The sequence below is a fragment of the Camelus dromedarius genome, unplaced genomic scaffold (genome assembly GCF_036321535.1).
Source record: "Camelus dromedarius isolate mCamDro1 unplaced genomic scaffold, mCamDro1.pat HAP1_SCAFFOLD_183, whole genome shotgun sequence".
Taxonomy (NCBI): domain Eukaryota; kingdom Metazoa; phylum Chordata; class Mammalia; order Artiodactyla; family Camelidae; genus Camelus; species Camelus dromedarius.
The window spans coordinates 117,435-133,480 of record NW_026989846.1 but is presented as its reverse complement, the minus strand read 5'-3'; positions in this window follow the sequence as shown (position 1 = coordinate 133,480).

Genomic DNA, 16,046 nt, shown 5'->3' with positions numbered 1-16,046 from the left:
GAGATAACAGCCTGATTTTTGAAACTGGTGTTAGGAAAAAGCTGCGAACTCAGATTAAACAATTGTAGGTGTAAATATGCCTTTTATGGTGGATGAAAGTTCGGCAATCCGCATACTAACAACTCTGCAGAGAATATTTGTCGAATCCGAGATACATGAATAGTGTTCGGAACACAGAATATCACGGTGAGCGATTCTACGTAAAATACATGTCTCTTGGTTAGAACTCAATCCAAGAGATTTTTCTGCAAAATCTGCCTCATTTTCGAAACTGGCATTTGGAAATTCCTTCAAAATCAGAGAAAATGCTTCAAACTGACAATTTGCCTTGTATTGTGATGGAAGTTCATAAAGCCACATGCAAACAAACATGATGTGACTAATTGTAGAAAGCCTAAGCATGTAGCGTGATCGTATGACGGAAATATCCGGAGATGGAATCTATGTAAATTTCAAGTCTATTGGGTAGAACTCGCTCCAAAAATTTTTTCTGGAGAAAAGAGCATGATTTTCGAAACTGGCATTTGGAAAAGGCTGCAAATTCAGAGTTAATGTTTCTAGGTTTAAATATGCCTTGTATGGTGGATGAAAGTTCTGTAATACACATGTACATAACTCATTAAAAATGTTTGTCAAATCCGAGAAGTATGTAGCATTTTCGGGAATTGGAATGTCACTGTGAGGGAAACTATGTAAATTAAATTTCTATTGGGAAGTACTTGCTCCACGAGAAATTTTTGTGAATCTCCCTCATTTACAAAACTGGCATTAGGAAAATCTTTTGAAATATGGGAAAGTGCTTCAAAGTGTCAATATGGCATTTATGGTGGATGAATGTTAGGTAATTCATATGCTACCAATTCTGTAGTGAATATTTGTCGAATCCGTCATGCGTGTATGTATTTTGGAACACGGAATTTCACGCTGATGGGTTCTATGTAAATTGCATGTCTATTGGATAGAACTCGCTCCAAGAGGTTTTCTCTGTGAAAACTGCATGATTTTATAAACTGAGATTAGGAGAAACATACTAAATTAGAATAAACTTTCTATGTGTAAATATACATTGTAAGGAAGATGAAAGTTCGATAATACAAATCTTCACAACTCATTAAAGTATGTTTGTCAAATCCGTGATGCATGTAACGTGTTCAGAACACGGAATGTCACGGTGAGTAAAACTAGGTAAATTACATATCTTTTGTGTATAACTCGCTCCAAGAATATTTCTCCACCAAATCTGCCTCATTTTCTAAACTGGCGTTAAAACTAACCTGTGAAATCTGAGAAAATTCTTCAAAGTGTCAGTAAGCCTTGTATGGTGGATGAAAGTGCTGTAATCCACATGCTAACAACTATGTAGTGAATATTTGTCGAATCCGAGATACATGTAGTGTGTTCAGAACACGGAATTTCACAGTGATCGAATCCATGTTTATTACATGTCTATAGGTTAGAACCTGCTCCAAGAGGTTTTTGCCGTGAAATCTGCCTCAGTTTCGATACTGGCATTTGGAAAGCTCTGTGAAATCAGAGAAAATGCTTCTAAACATCAATATGCCTTGTATTGTGATGAAAGTCCTGTCATCCTCATGCAAACAACTCTATAGTTTATTTTTGTCGAATATTTTCTGCATGTGTTGTGTTCGGTACACGTAATTTCACAGCGGGAGAATCTATGTAATTTACGTATCTATTGGGTAGAACACGCTCCAACATTTATTTCCTTTGAAAACTGCCTGATTTTTGAAACTGCTATGAGGGAAAAGCTGCGAACTCAGAGTTAATATTTCTATGTGTCAATATGCCTTGTATGGTGGATGAAAGATCTGTAATACACATGTACATAACTCATTAAAAATGTTTCTCAAATCCTTGATGTATGTAGCCTGTTCGGAACACGGTTTTTCTCGGTGAGGGAAGCTATGTATATTACATATCTATTGGTTAGAACCCTCTCCAGGAGAGTTTTACTGAAAAATCTGCCTCAGTTACGAAACTGGTGTTATGAAAACGCTGTGAAATCTGATTAAATATTTTAAGGTGACAATATGTCTTCAATGGTTTATTAAAGATCGGTAATTCACATGCTATCAACTCAGCAGTGAATATTTGTTGAATCCTTGGTGCATGAAATTTTTTTAGGAACACGGGATGTTACGGTGATGGTATCTGTGAAAATGAGATGTCTATTGGATGGAACAAGCAACAAGAGGATTTTTCTGGGAAAACTGCCTGATTTTCAAAACTGACGTTAGGAAAATTCTGCGAAATGTGAGTAAATGTTTCTAGGTGAAAACATGTCTTGTAAGGTGGATGAAAATTTGATAATCCACGTGCTCACACTCATTAAAGAATGATTGTCGAAACCTTGATGCATGTAACATTTTCAGGACATGGAATGTCACGGTGAGTGAACTACTTAAATTACATATCTTTTGGGTTGAACTGGCTCCAAGAACTTTTTCTGTGAAATCAGCCTCATTTTCCAAACTGGCGTTAGGAAAAACATGAGAAATCTGAGAAAATGCTTCTAAGTGTGAATATGCCTTGAATGGGGAATTTAAGTCCGGTAATCCACGTAACCAACTATGAAGGGAATACTTTTTGAATCCGTGACTTATTTAGCGTGTTTGGAACACCGAAATTCACGGTAATGAAACTATGTAAATTAAAATTCTATTGGGTAGATCTAGCTTGAATAGAATTTTTCTGCGCAAATTGCATGACTTTCGAATTTGACATTTGGATAAAACTGCGAAATGAGAGTAAAAACTTGTAGGTGTAAATATGCAAGGAATGGTGGATGTAAGATTGGTAATCCAAATGCTAACATCTCTGTAGTGAATATTTGTCGAATCCGAGATACATGAAATGTGTTCGGAACACAAAATGTCATGATGAGCACATCTATGTAAATTACCTGTCTATTGGGTAGAACTCGCTCCAAGAGCATTTTTCTGCAAAATCTGCCTCATTTTCAAATCTGGCGTTAGGAAAAATCTTCGAAATATGAGAAAATGCTTCTAAGTGTCAATATGACTTGATTGGTGGATGAAAGTCCGGTAATCCACACGTTAACAAGAGTGTAGTAAATATTTTTCAAACCGTGATTCATGTAGCGCGTTCGAAAAACAGAATTTCACGGTAATGAAACTATGTTAATTAGAATTCTATTGGGTAGAATTAGCTAGAATAAAATTTTTCTGAGAAAATTGCTTGATTCTCGAATGTGATGTTTGGACAAGCTGCGAAATGAGAGAAAATATTTGTAGGTGTAAAGATGCCTTTATGTTGGAAGAAAGTTCGGTAATCCACATTTTCACAACATGTTAAAGAATCTTTTTTCTAATCCGTGATGCATGTACCATGTTCGGAACGTGGAATTTCACGGTGATTGAAAAAATGTAAACTACTTGTCGATATGGTAGAACTCACTTCAAGAGAATTTTTCTGTGAAAACTGCTTCATTTTTGAAACTGGCGCTTGGAAAACGCTGCAAAATCTGAGAAAATACTTCTAAGTATCAACATTCAATGTTTTGTGATGAAAGTTCGGTAATTGACATGCTAACAAATCTGTAGTGAATATTTGTCGAATCCGTTATTCATGTAGAATGTTCGGAACACGGAATGTCACAGTGAGGAAATTTATGTAAATTATCTTTCCATAGGGTAGAAATCGCTCCAAGAGTTTTTTCCTGAGATAACAGCCTGATTTTTGAAACTGGTGTTAGGAAAAAGCTGCGAACTCAGATTAAACAATTGTAGGTGTAAATATGCCTTTTATGGTGGATGAAAGTTCGGCAATCCGCATACTAACAACTCTGCAGAGAATATTTGTCGAATCCGAGATACATGAATAGTGTTCGGAACACAGAATATCACGGTGAGCGATTCTACGTAAAATACATGTCTCTTGGTTAGAACTCAATCCAAGAGATTTTTCTGCAAAATCTGCCTCATTTTCGAAACTGGCATTTGGAAATTCCTTCAAAATCAGAGAAAATGCTTCAAACTGACAATTTGCCTTGTATTGTGATGGAAGTTCATAAAGCCACATGCAAACAAACATGATGTGACTAATTGTAGAAAGCCTAAGCATGTAGCGTGATCGTATGACGGAAATATCCGGAGATGGAATCTATGTAAATTTCAAGTCTATTGGGTAGAACTCGCTCCAAAAATTTTTTCTGGAGAAAAGAGCATGATTTTCGAAACTGGCATTTGGAAAAGGCTGCAAATTCAGAGTTAATGTTTCTAGGTTTAAATATGCCTTGTATGGTGGATGAAAGTTCTGTAATACACATGTACATAACTCATTAAAAATGTTTGTCAAATCCGAGAAGTATGTAGCATTTTCGGGAATTGGAATGTCACTGTGAGGGAAACTATGTAAATTAAATTTCTATTGGGAAGTACTTGCTCCACGAGAATTTTTTGTGAATCTCCCTCATTTACAAAACTGGCATTAGGAAAATCTTTTGAAATATGGGAAAGTGCTTCAAAGTGTCAATATGGCATTTATGGTGGATGAATGTTAGGTAATTCATATGCTACCAATTCTGTAGTGAATATTTGTCGAATCCGTCATGCGTGTATGTATTTTGGAACACGGAATTTCACGCTGATGGGTTCTATGTAAATTGCATGTCTATTGGATAGAACTCGCTCCAAGAGGTTTTCTCTGTGAAAACTGCATGATTTTAGAAACTGAGATTAGGAGAAATATACTAAATTAGAATAAACTTTCTATGTGTAAATATACATTGTAAGGAAGATGAAAGTTCGATAATACAAATCTTCACAACTCATTAAAGTATGTTTGTCAAATCCGTGATGCATGTAACGTGTTCAGAACACGGAATGTCACGGTGAGTAAAACTAGGTAAATTACATATCTTTTGTGTATAACTCGCTCCAAGAATATTTCTCCACCAAATCTGCCTCATTTTCTAAACTGGCGTTAAAACTAACCTGTGAAATCTGAGAAAATTCTTCAAAGTGTCAGTAAGCCTTGTATGGTGGATGAAAGTGCTGTAATCCACATGCTAACAACTATGTAGTGAATATTTGTCGAATCCGAGATACATGTAGTGTGTTCAGAACACGGAATTTCACAGTGATCGAATCCATGTTTATTACATGTCTATAGGTTAGAACCTGCTCCAAGAGGTTTTTGCCGTGAAATCTGCCTCAGTTTCGATACTGGCATTTGGAAAGCTCTGTGAAATCAGAGAAAATGCTTCTAAACATCAATATGCCTTGTATTGTGATGAAAGTCCTGTCATCCTCATGCAAACAACTCTATAGTTTATTTTTGTCGAATATTTTCTGCATGTGTTGTGTTCGGTACACGTAATTTCACAGCGGGAGAATCTATGTAATTTACGTATCTATTGGGTAGAACACGCTCCAACATTTATTTCCTTTGAAAACTGCCTGATTTTTGAAACTGCTATGAGGGAAAAGCTGCGAACTCAGAGTTAATATTTCTATGTGTCAATATGCCTTGTATGGTGGATGAAAGATCTGTAATACACATGTACATAACTCATTAAAAATGTTTCTCAAATCCTTGATGTATGTAGCCTGTTCGGAACACGGTTTTTCTCGGTGAGGGAAGCTATGTATATTACATATCTATTGGTTAGAACCCTCTCCAGGAGAGTTTTACTGAAAAATCTGCCTCAGTTACGAAACTGGTGTTATGAAAACGCTGTGAAATCTGATTAAATATTTTAAGGTGACAATATGTCTTCAATGGTTTATTAAAGATCGGTAATTCACATGCTATCAACTCAGCAGTGAATATTTGTTGAATCCTTGGTGCATGAAATTTTTTTAGGAACACGGGATGTTACGGTGATGGTATCTGTGAAAATGAGATGTCTATTGGATGGAACAAGCAACAAGAGGATTTTTCTGGGAAAACTGCCTGATTTTCAAAACTGACGTTAGGAAAATTCTGCGAAATGTGAGTAAATGTTTCTAGGTGAAAACATGTCTTGTAAGGTGGATGAAAATTTGATAATCCACGTGCTCACACTCATTAAAGAATGATTGTCGAAACCTTGATGCATGTAACATTTTCAGGACATGGAATGTCACGGTGAGTGAACTACTTAAATTACATATCTTTTGGGTTGAACTGGCTCCAAGAACTTTTTCTGTGAAATCAGCCTCATTTTCCAAACTGGCGTTAGGAAAAACATGAGAAATCTGAGAAAATGCTTCTAAGTGTGAATATGCCTTGAATGGGGAATTTAAGTCCGGTAATCCACGTAACCAACTATGAAGGGAATACTTTTTGAATCCGTGACTTATTTAGCGTGTTTGGAACACCGAAATTCACGGTAATGAAACTATGTAAATTAAAATTCTATTGGGTAGATCTAGCTTGAATAGAATTTTTCTGCGCAAATTGCATGACTTTCGAATTTGACATTTGGATAAAACTGCGAAATGAGAGTAAAAACTTGTAGGTGTAAATATGCAAGGAATGGTGGATGTAAGATTGGTAATCCAAATGCTAACATCTCTGTAGTGAATATTTGTCGAATCCGAGATACATGAAATGTGTTCGGAACACAAAATGTCATGATGAGCACATCTATGTAAATTACCTGTCTATTGGGTAGAACTCGCTCCAAGAGCATTTTTCTGCAAAATCTGCCTCATTTTCAAATCTGGCGTTAGGAAAAATCTTCGAAATATGAGAAAATGCTTCTAAGTGTCAATATGACTTGATTGGTGGATGAAAGTCCGGTAATCCACACGTTAACAAGAGTGTAGTAAATATTTTTCAAACCGTGATTCATGTAGCGCGTTCGAAAAACAGAATTTCACGGTAATGAAACTATGTTAATTAGAATTCTATTGGGTAGAATTAGCTAGAATAAAATTTTTCTGAGAAAATTGCTTGATTCTCGAATGTGATGTTTGGACAAGCTGCGAAATGAGAGAAAATATTTGTAGGTGTAAAGATGCCTTTATGTTGGAAGAAAGTTCGGTAATCCACATTTTCACAACATGTTAAAGAATCTTTTTTCTAATCCGTGATGCATGTACCATGTTCGGAACGTGGAATTTCACGGTGATTGAAAAAATGTAAACTACTTGTCGATATGGTAGAACTCACTTCAAGAGAATTTTTCTGTGAAAACTGCTTCATTTTTGAAACTGGCGCTTGGAAAACGCTGCAAAATCTGAGAAAATACTTCTAAGTATCAACATTCAATGTTTTGTGATGAAAGTTCGGTAATTGACATGCTAACAAATCTGTAGTGAATATTTGTCGAATCCGTTATTCATGTAGAATGTTCGGAACACGGAATGTCACAGTGAGGAAATTTATGTAAATTATCTTTCCATAGGGTAGAAATCGCTCCAAGAGTTTTTTCCTGAGATAACAGCCTGATTTTTGAAACTGGTGTTAGGAAAAAGCTGCGAACTCAGATTAAACAATTGTAGGTGTAAATATGCCTTTTATGGTGGATGAAAGTTCGGCAATCCGCATACTAACAACTCTGCAGAGAATATTTGTCGAATCCGAGATACATGAATAGTGTTCGGAACACAGAATATCACGGTGAGCGATTCTACGTAAAATACATGTCTCTTGGTTAGAACTCAATCCAAGAGATTTTTCTGCAAAATCTGCCTCATTTTCGAAACTGGCATTTGGAAATTCCTTCAAAATCAGAGAAAATGCTTCAAACTGACAATTTGCCTTGTATTGTGATGGAAGTTCATAAAGCCACATGCAAACAAACATGATGTGACTAATTGTAGAAAGCCTAAGCATGTAGCGTGATCGTATGACGGAAATATCCGGAGATGGAATCTATGTAAATTTCAAGTCTATTGGGTAGAACTCGCTCCAAAAATTTTTTCTGGAGAAAAGAGCATGATTTTCGAAACTGGCATTTGGAAAAGGCTGCAAATTCAGAGTTAATGTTTCTAGGTTTAAATATGCCTTGTATGGTGGATGAAAGTTCTGTAATACACATGTACATAACTCATTAAAAATGTTTGTCAAATCCGAGAAGTATGTAGCATTTTCGGGAATTGGAATGTCACTGTGAGGGAAACTATGTAAATTAAATTTCTATTGGGAAGTACTTGCTCCACGAGAAATTTTTGTGAATCTCCCTCATTTACAAAACTGGCATTAGGAAAATCTTTTGAAATATGGGAAAGTGCTTCAAAGTGTCAATATGGCATTTATGGTGGATGAATGTTAGGTAATTCATATGCTACCAATTCTGTAGTGAATATTTGTCGAATCCGTCATGCGTGTATGTATTTTGGAACACGGAATTTCACGCTGATGGGTTCTATGTAAATTGCATGTCTATTGGATAGAACTCGCTCCAAGAGGTTTTCTCTGTGAAAACTGCATGATTTTATAAACTGAGATTAGGAGAAACATACTAAATTAGAATAAACTTTCTATGTGTAAATATACATTGTAAGGAAGATGAAAGTTCGATAATACAAATCTTCACAACTCATTAAAGTATGTTTGTCAAATCCGTGATGCATGTAACGTGTTCAGAACACGGAATGTCACGGTGAGTAAAACTAGGTAAATTACATATCTTTTGTGTATAACTCGCTCCAAGAATATTTCTCCACCAAATCTGCCTCATTTTCTAAACTGGCGTTAAAACTAACCTGTGAAATCTGAGAAAATTCTTCAAAGTGTCAGTAAGCCTTGTATGGTGGATGAAAGTGCTGTAATCCACATGCTAACAACTATGTAGTGAATATTTGTCGAATCCGAGATACATGTAGTGTGTTCAGAACACGGAATTTCACAGTGATCGAATCCATGTTTATTACATGTCTATAGGTTAGAACCTGCTCCAAGAGGTTTTTGCCGTGAAATCTGCCTCAGTTTCGATACTGGCATTTGGAAAGCTCTGTGAAATCAGAGAAAATGCTTCTAAACATCAATATGCCTTGTATTGTGATGAAAGTCCTGTCATCCTCATGCAAACAACTCTATAGTTTATTTTTGTCGAATATTTTCTGCATGTGTTGTGTTCGGTACACGTAATTTCACAGCGGGAGAATCTATGTAATTTACGTATCTATTGGGTAGAACACGCTCCAACATTTATTTCCTTTGAAAACTGCCTGATTTTTGAAACTGCTATGAGGGAAAAGCTGCGAACTCAGAGTTAATATTTCTATGTGTCAATATGCCTTGTATGGTGGATGAAAGATCTGTAATACACATGTACATAACTCATTAAAAATGTTTCTCAAATCCTTGATGTATGTAGCCTGTTCGGAACACGGTTTTTCTCGGTGAGGGAAGCTATGTATATTACATATCTATTGGTTAGAACCCTCTCCAGGAGAGTTTTACTGAAAAATCTGCCTCAGTTACGAAACTGGTGTTATGAAAACGCTGTGAAATCTGATTAAATATTTTAAGGTGACAATATGTCTTCAATGGTTTATTAAAGATCGGTAATTCACATGCTATCAACTCAGCAGTGAATATTTGTTGAATCCTTGGTGCATGAAATTTTTTTAGGAACACGGGATGTTACGGTGATGGTATCTGTGAAAATGAGATGTCTATTGGATGGAACAAGCAACAAGAGGATTTTTCTGGGAAAACTGCCTGATTTTCAAAACTGACGTTAGGAAAATTCTGCGAAATGTGAGTAAATGTTTCTAGGTGAAAACATGTCTTGTAAGGTGGATGAAAATTTGATAATCCACGTGCTCACACTCATTAAAGAATGATTGTCGAAACCTTGATGCATGTAACATTTTCAGGACATGGAATGTCACGGTGAGTGAACTACTTAAATTACATATCTTTTGGGTTGAACTGGCTCCAAGAACTTTTTCTGTGAAATCAGCCTCATTTTCCAAACTGGCGTTAGGAAAAACATGAGAAATCTGAGAAAATGCTTCTAAGTGTGAATATGCCTTGAATGGGGAATTTAAGTCCGGTAATCCACGTAACCAACTATGAAGGGAATACTTTTTGAATCCGTGACTTATTTAGCGTGTTTGGAACACCGAAATTCACGGTAATGAAACTATGTAAATTAAAATTCTATTGGGTAGATCTAGCTTGAATAGAATTTTTCTGCGCAAATTGCATGACTTTCGAATTTGACATTTGGATAAAACTGCGAAATGAGAGTAAAAACTTGTAGGTGTAAATATGCAAGGAATGGTGGATGTAAGATTGGTAATCCAAATGCTAACATCTCTGTAGTGAATATTTGTCGAATCCGAGATACATGAAATGTGTTCGGAACACAAAATGTCATGATGAGCACATCTATGTAAATTACCTGTCTATTGGGTAGAACTCGCTCCAAGAGCATTTTTCTGCAAAATCTGCCTCATTTTCAAATCTGGCGTTAGGAAAAATCTTCGAAATATGAGAAAATGCTTCTAAGTGTCAATATGACTTGATTGGTGGATGAAAGTCCGGTAATCCACACGTTAACAAGAGTGTAGTAAATATTTTTCAAACCGTGATTCATGTAGCGCGTTCGAAAAACAGAATTTCACGGTAATGAAACTATGTTAATTAGAATTCTATTGGGTAGAATTAGCTAGAATAAAATTTTTCTGAGAAAATTGCTTGATTCTCGAATGTGATGTTTGGACAAGCTGCGAAATGAGAGAAAATATTTGTAGGTGTAAAGATGCCTTTATGTTGGAAGAAAGTTCGGTAATCCACATTTTCACAACATGTTAAAGAATCTTTTTTCTAATCCGTGATGCATGTACCATGTTCGGAACGTGGAATTTCACGGTGATTGAAAAAATGTAAACTACTTGTCGATATGGTAGAACTCACTTCAAGAGAATTTTTCTGTGAAAACTGCTTCATTTTTGAAACTGGCGCTTGGAAAACGCTGCAAAATCTGAGAAAATACTTCTAAGTATCAACATTCAATGTTTTGTGATGAAAGTTCGGTAATTGACATGCTAACAAATCTGTAGTGAATATTTGTCGAATCCGTTATTCATGTAGAATGTTCGGAACACGGAATGTCACAGTGAGGAAATTTATGTAAATTATCTTTCCATAGGGTAGAAATCGCTCCAAGAGTTTTTTCCTGAGATAACAGCCTGATTTTTGAAACTGGTGTTAGGAAAAAGCTGCGAACTCAGATTAAACAATTGTAGGTGTAAATATGCCTTTTATGGTGGATGAAAGTTCGGCAATCCGCATACTAACAACTCTGCAGAGAATATTTGTCGAATCCGAGATACATGAATAGTGTTCGGAACACAGAATATCACGGTGAGCGATTCTACGTAAAATACATGTCTCTTGGTTAGAACTCAATCCAAGAGATTTTTCTGCAAAATCTGCCTCATTTTCGAAACTGGCATTTGGAAATTCCTTCAAAATCAGAGAAAATGCTTCAAACTGACAATTTGCCTTGTATTGTGATGGAAGTTCATAAAGCCACATGCAAACAAACATGATGTGACTAATTGTAGAAAGCCTAAGCATGTAGCGTGATCGTATGACGGAAATATCCGGAGATGGAATCTATGTAAATTTCAAGTCTATTGGGTAGAACTCGCTCCAAAAATTTTTTCTGGAGAAAAGAGCATGATTTTCGAAACTGGCATTTGGAAAAGGCTGCAAATTCAGAGTTAATGTTTCTAGGTTTAAATATGCCTTGTATGGTGGATGAAAGTTCTGTAATACACATGTACATAACTCATTAAAAATGTTTGTCAAATCCGAGAAGTATGTAGCATTTTCGGGAATTGGAATGTCACTGTGAGGGAAACTATGTAAATTAAATTTCTATTGGGAAGTACTTGCTCCACGAGAATTTTTTGTGAATCTCCCTCATTTACAAAACTGGCATTAGGAAAATCTTTTGAAATATGGGAAAGTGCTTCAAAGTGTCAATATGGCATTTATGGTGGATGAATGTTAGGTAATTCATATGCTACCAATTCTGTAGTGAATATTTGTCGAATCCGTCATGCGTGTATGTATTTTGGAACACGGAATTTCACGCTGATGGGTTCTATGTAAATTGCATGTCTATTGGATAGAACTCGCTCCAAGAAGTTTTCTCTGTGAAAACTGCATGATTTTAGAAACTGAGATTAGGAGAAATATACTAAATTAGAATAAACTTTCTATGTGTAAATATACATTGTAAGGAAGATGAAAGTTCGATAATACAAATCTTCACAACTCATTAAAGTATGTTTGTCAAATCCGTGATGCATGTAACGTGTTCAGAACACGGAATGTCACGGTGAGTAAAACTAGGTAAATTACATATCTTTTGTGTATAACTCGCTCCAAGAATATTTCTCCACCAAATCTGCCTCATTTTCTAAACTGGCGTTAAAACTAACCTGTGAAATCTGAGAAAATTCTTCAAAGTGTCAGTAAGCCTTGTATGGTGGATGAAAGTGCTGTAATCCACATGCTAACAACTATGTAGTGAATATTTGTCGAATCCGAGATACATGTAGTGTGTTCAGAACACGGAATTTCACAGTGATCGAATCCATGTTTATTACATGTCTATAGGTTAGAACCTGCTCCAAGAGGTTTTTGCCGTGAAATCTGCCTCAGTTTCGATACTGGCATTTGGAAAGCTCTGTGAAATCAGAGAAAATGCTTCTAAACATCAATATGCCTTGTATTGTGATGAAAGTCCTGTCATCCTCATGCAAACAACTCTATAGTTTATTTTTGTCGAATATTTTCTGCATGTGTTGTGTTCGGTACACGTAATTTCACAGCGGGAGAATCTATGTAATTTACGTATCTATTGGGTAGAACACGCTCCAACATTTATTTCCTTTGAAAACTGCCTGATTTTTGAAACTGCTATGAGGGAAAAGCTGCGAACTCAGAGTTAATATTTCTATGTGTCAATATGCCTTGTATGGTGGATGAAAGATCTGTAATACACATGTACATAACTCATTAAAAATGTTTCTCAAATCCTTGATGTATGTAGCCTGTTCGGAACACGGTTTTTCTCGGTGAGGGAAGCTATGTATATTACATATCTATTGGTTAGAACCCTCTCCAGGAGAGTTTTACTGAAAAATCTGCCTCAGTTACGAAACTGGTGTTATGAAAACGCTGTGAAATCTGATTAAATATTTTAAGGTGACAATATGTCTTCAATGGTTTATTAAAGATCGGTAATTCACATGCTATCAACTCAGCAGTGAATATTTGTTGAATCCTTGGTGCATGAAATTTTTTTAGAAACACGGGATGTTACGGTGATGGTATCTGTGAAAATGAGATGTCTATTGGATGGAACAAGCAACAAGAGGATTTTTCTGGGAAAACTGCCTGATTTTCAAAACTGACGTTAGGAAAATTCTGCGAAATGTGAGTAAATGTTTCTAGGTGAAAACATGTCTTGTAAGGTGGATGAAAATTTGATAATCCACGTGCTCACACTCATTAAAGAATGATTGTCGAAACCTTGATGCATGTAACATTTTCAGGACATGGAATGTCACGGTGAGTGAACTACTTAAATTACATATCTTTTGGGTTGAACTGGCTCCAAGAACTTTTTCTGTGAAATCAGCCTCATTTTCCAAACTGGCGTTAGGAAAAACATGAGAAATCTGAGAAAATGCTTCTAAGTGTGAATATGCCTTGAATGGGGAATTTAAGTCCGGTAATCCACGTAACCAACTATGAAGGGAATACTTTTTGAATCCGTGACTTATTTAGCGTGTTTGGAACACCGAAATTCACGGTAATGAAACTATGTAAATTAAAATTCTATTGGGTAGATCTAGCTTGAATAGAATTTTTCTGCGCAAATTGCATGACTTTCGAATTTGACATTTGGATAAAACTGCGAAATGAGAGTAAAAACTTGTAGGTGTAAATATGCAAGGAATGGTGGATGTAAGATTGGTAATCCAAATGCTAACATCTCTGTAGTGAATATTTGTCGAATCCGAGATACATGAAATGTGTTCGGAACACAAAATGTCATGATGAGCACATCTATGTAAATTACCTGTCTATTGGGTAGAACTCGCTCCAAGAGCATTTTTCTGCAAAATCTGCCTCATTTTCAAATCTGGCGTTAGGAAAAATCTTCGAAATATGAGAAAATGCTTCTAAGTGTCAATATGACTTGATTGGTGGATGAAAGTCCGGTAATCCACACGTTAACAAGAGTGTAGTAAATATTTTTCAAACCGTGATTCATGTAGCGCGTTCGAAAAACAGAATTTCACGGTAATGAAACTATGTTAATTAGAATTCTATTGGGTAGAATTAGCTAGAATAAAATTTTTCTGAGAAAATTGCTTGATTCTCGAATGTGATGTTTGGACAAGCTGCGAAATGAGAGAAAATATTTGTAGGTGTAAAGATGCCTTTATGTTGGAAGAAAGTTCGGTAATCCACATTTTCACAACATGTTAAAGAATCTTTTTTCTAATCCGTGATGCATGTACCATGTTCGGAACGTGGAATTTCACGGTGATTGAAAAAATGTAAACTACTTGTCGATATGGTAGAACTCACTTCAAGAGAATTTTTCTGTGAAAACTGCTTCATTTTTGAAACTGGCGCTTGGAAAACGCTGCAAAATCTGAGAAAATACTTCTAAGTATCAACATTCAATGTTTTGTGATGAAAGTTCGGTAATTGACATGCTAACAAATCTGTAGTGAATATTTGTCGAATCCGTTATTCATGTAGAATGTTCGGAACACGGAATGTCACAGTGAGGAAATTTATGTAAATTATCTTTCCATAGGGTAGAAATCGCTCCAAGAGTTTTTTCCTGAGATAACAGCCTGATTTTTGAAACTGGTGTTAGGAAAAAGCTGCGAACTCAGATTAAACAATTGTAGGTGTAAATATGCCTTTTATGGTGGATGAAAGTTCGGCAATCCGCATACTAACAACTCTGCAGAGAATATTTGTCGAATCCGAGATACATGAATAGTGTTCGGAACACAGAATATCACGGTGAGCGATTCTACATAAAATACATGTCTCTTGGTTAGAACTCAATCCAAGAGATTTTTCTGCAAAATCTGCCTCATTTTCGAAACTGGCATTTGGAAATTCCTTCAAAATCAGAGAAAATGCTTCAAACTGACAATTTGCCTTGTATTGTGATGGAAGTTCATAAAGCCACATGCAAACAAACATGATGTGACTAATTGTAGAAAGCCTAAGCATGTAGCGTGATCGTATGACGGAAATATCCGGAGATGGAATCTATGTAAATTTCAAGTCTATTGGGTAGAACTCGCTCCAAAAATTTTTTCTGGAGAAAAGAGCATGATTTTCGAAACTGGCATTTGGAAAAGGCTGCAAATTCAGAGTTAATGTTTCTAGGTTTAAATATGCCTTGTATGGTGGATGAAAGTTCTGTAATACACATGTACATAACTCATTAAAAATGTTTGTCAAATCCGAGAAGTATGTAGCATTTTCGGGAATTGGAATGTCACTGTGAGGGAAACTATGTAAATTAAATTTCTATTGGGAAGTACTTGCTCCACGAGAATTTTTTGTGAATCTCCCTCATTTACAAAACTGGCATTAGGAAAATCTTTTGAAATATGGGAAAGTGCTTCAAAGTGTCAATATGGCATTTATGGTGGATGAATGTTAGGTAATTCATATGCTACCAATTCTGTAGTGAATATTTGTCGAATCCGTCATGCGTGTATGTATTTTGGAACACGGAATTTCACGCTGATGGGTTCTATGTAAATTGCATGTCTATTGGATAGAACTCGCTCCAAGAAGTTTTCTCTGTGAAAACTGCATGATTTTAGAAACTGAGATTAGGAGAAATATACTAAATTAGAATAAACTTTCTATGTGTAAATATACATTGTAAGGAAGATGAAAGTTCGATAATACAAATCTTCACAACTCATTAAAGTATGTTTGTCAAATCCGTGATGCATGTAACGTGTTCAGAACACGGAATGTCACGGTGAGTAAAACTAGGTAAATTACATATCTTTTGTGTATAACTCGCTCCAAGAATATTTCTCCACCAA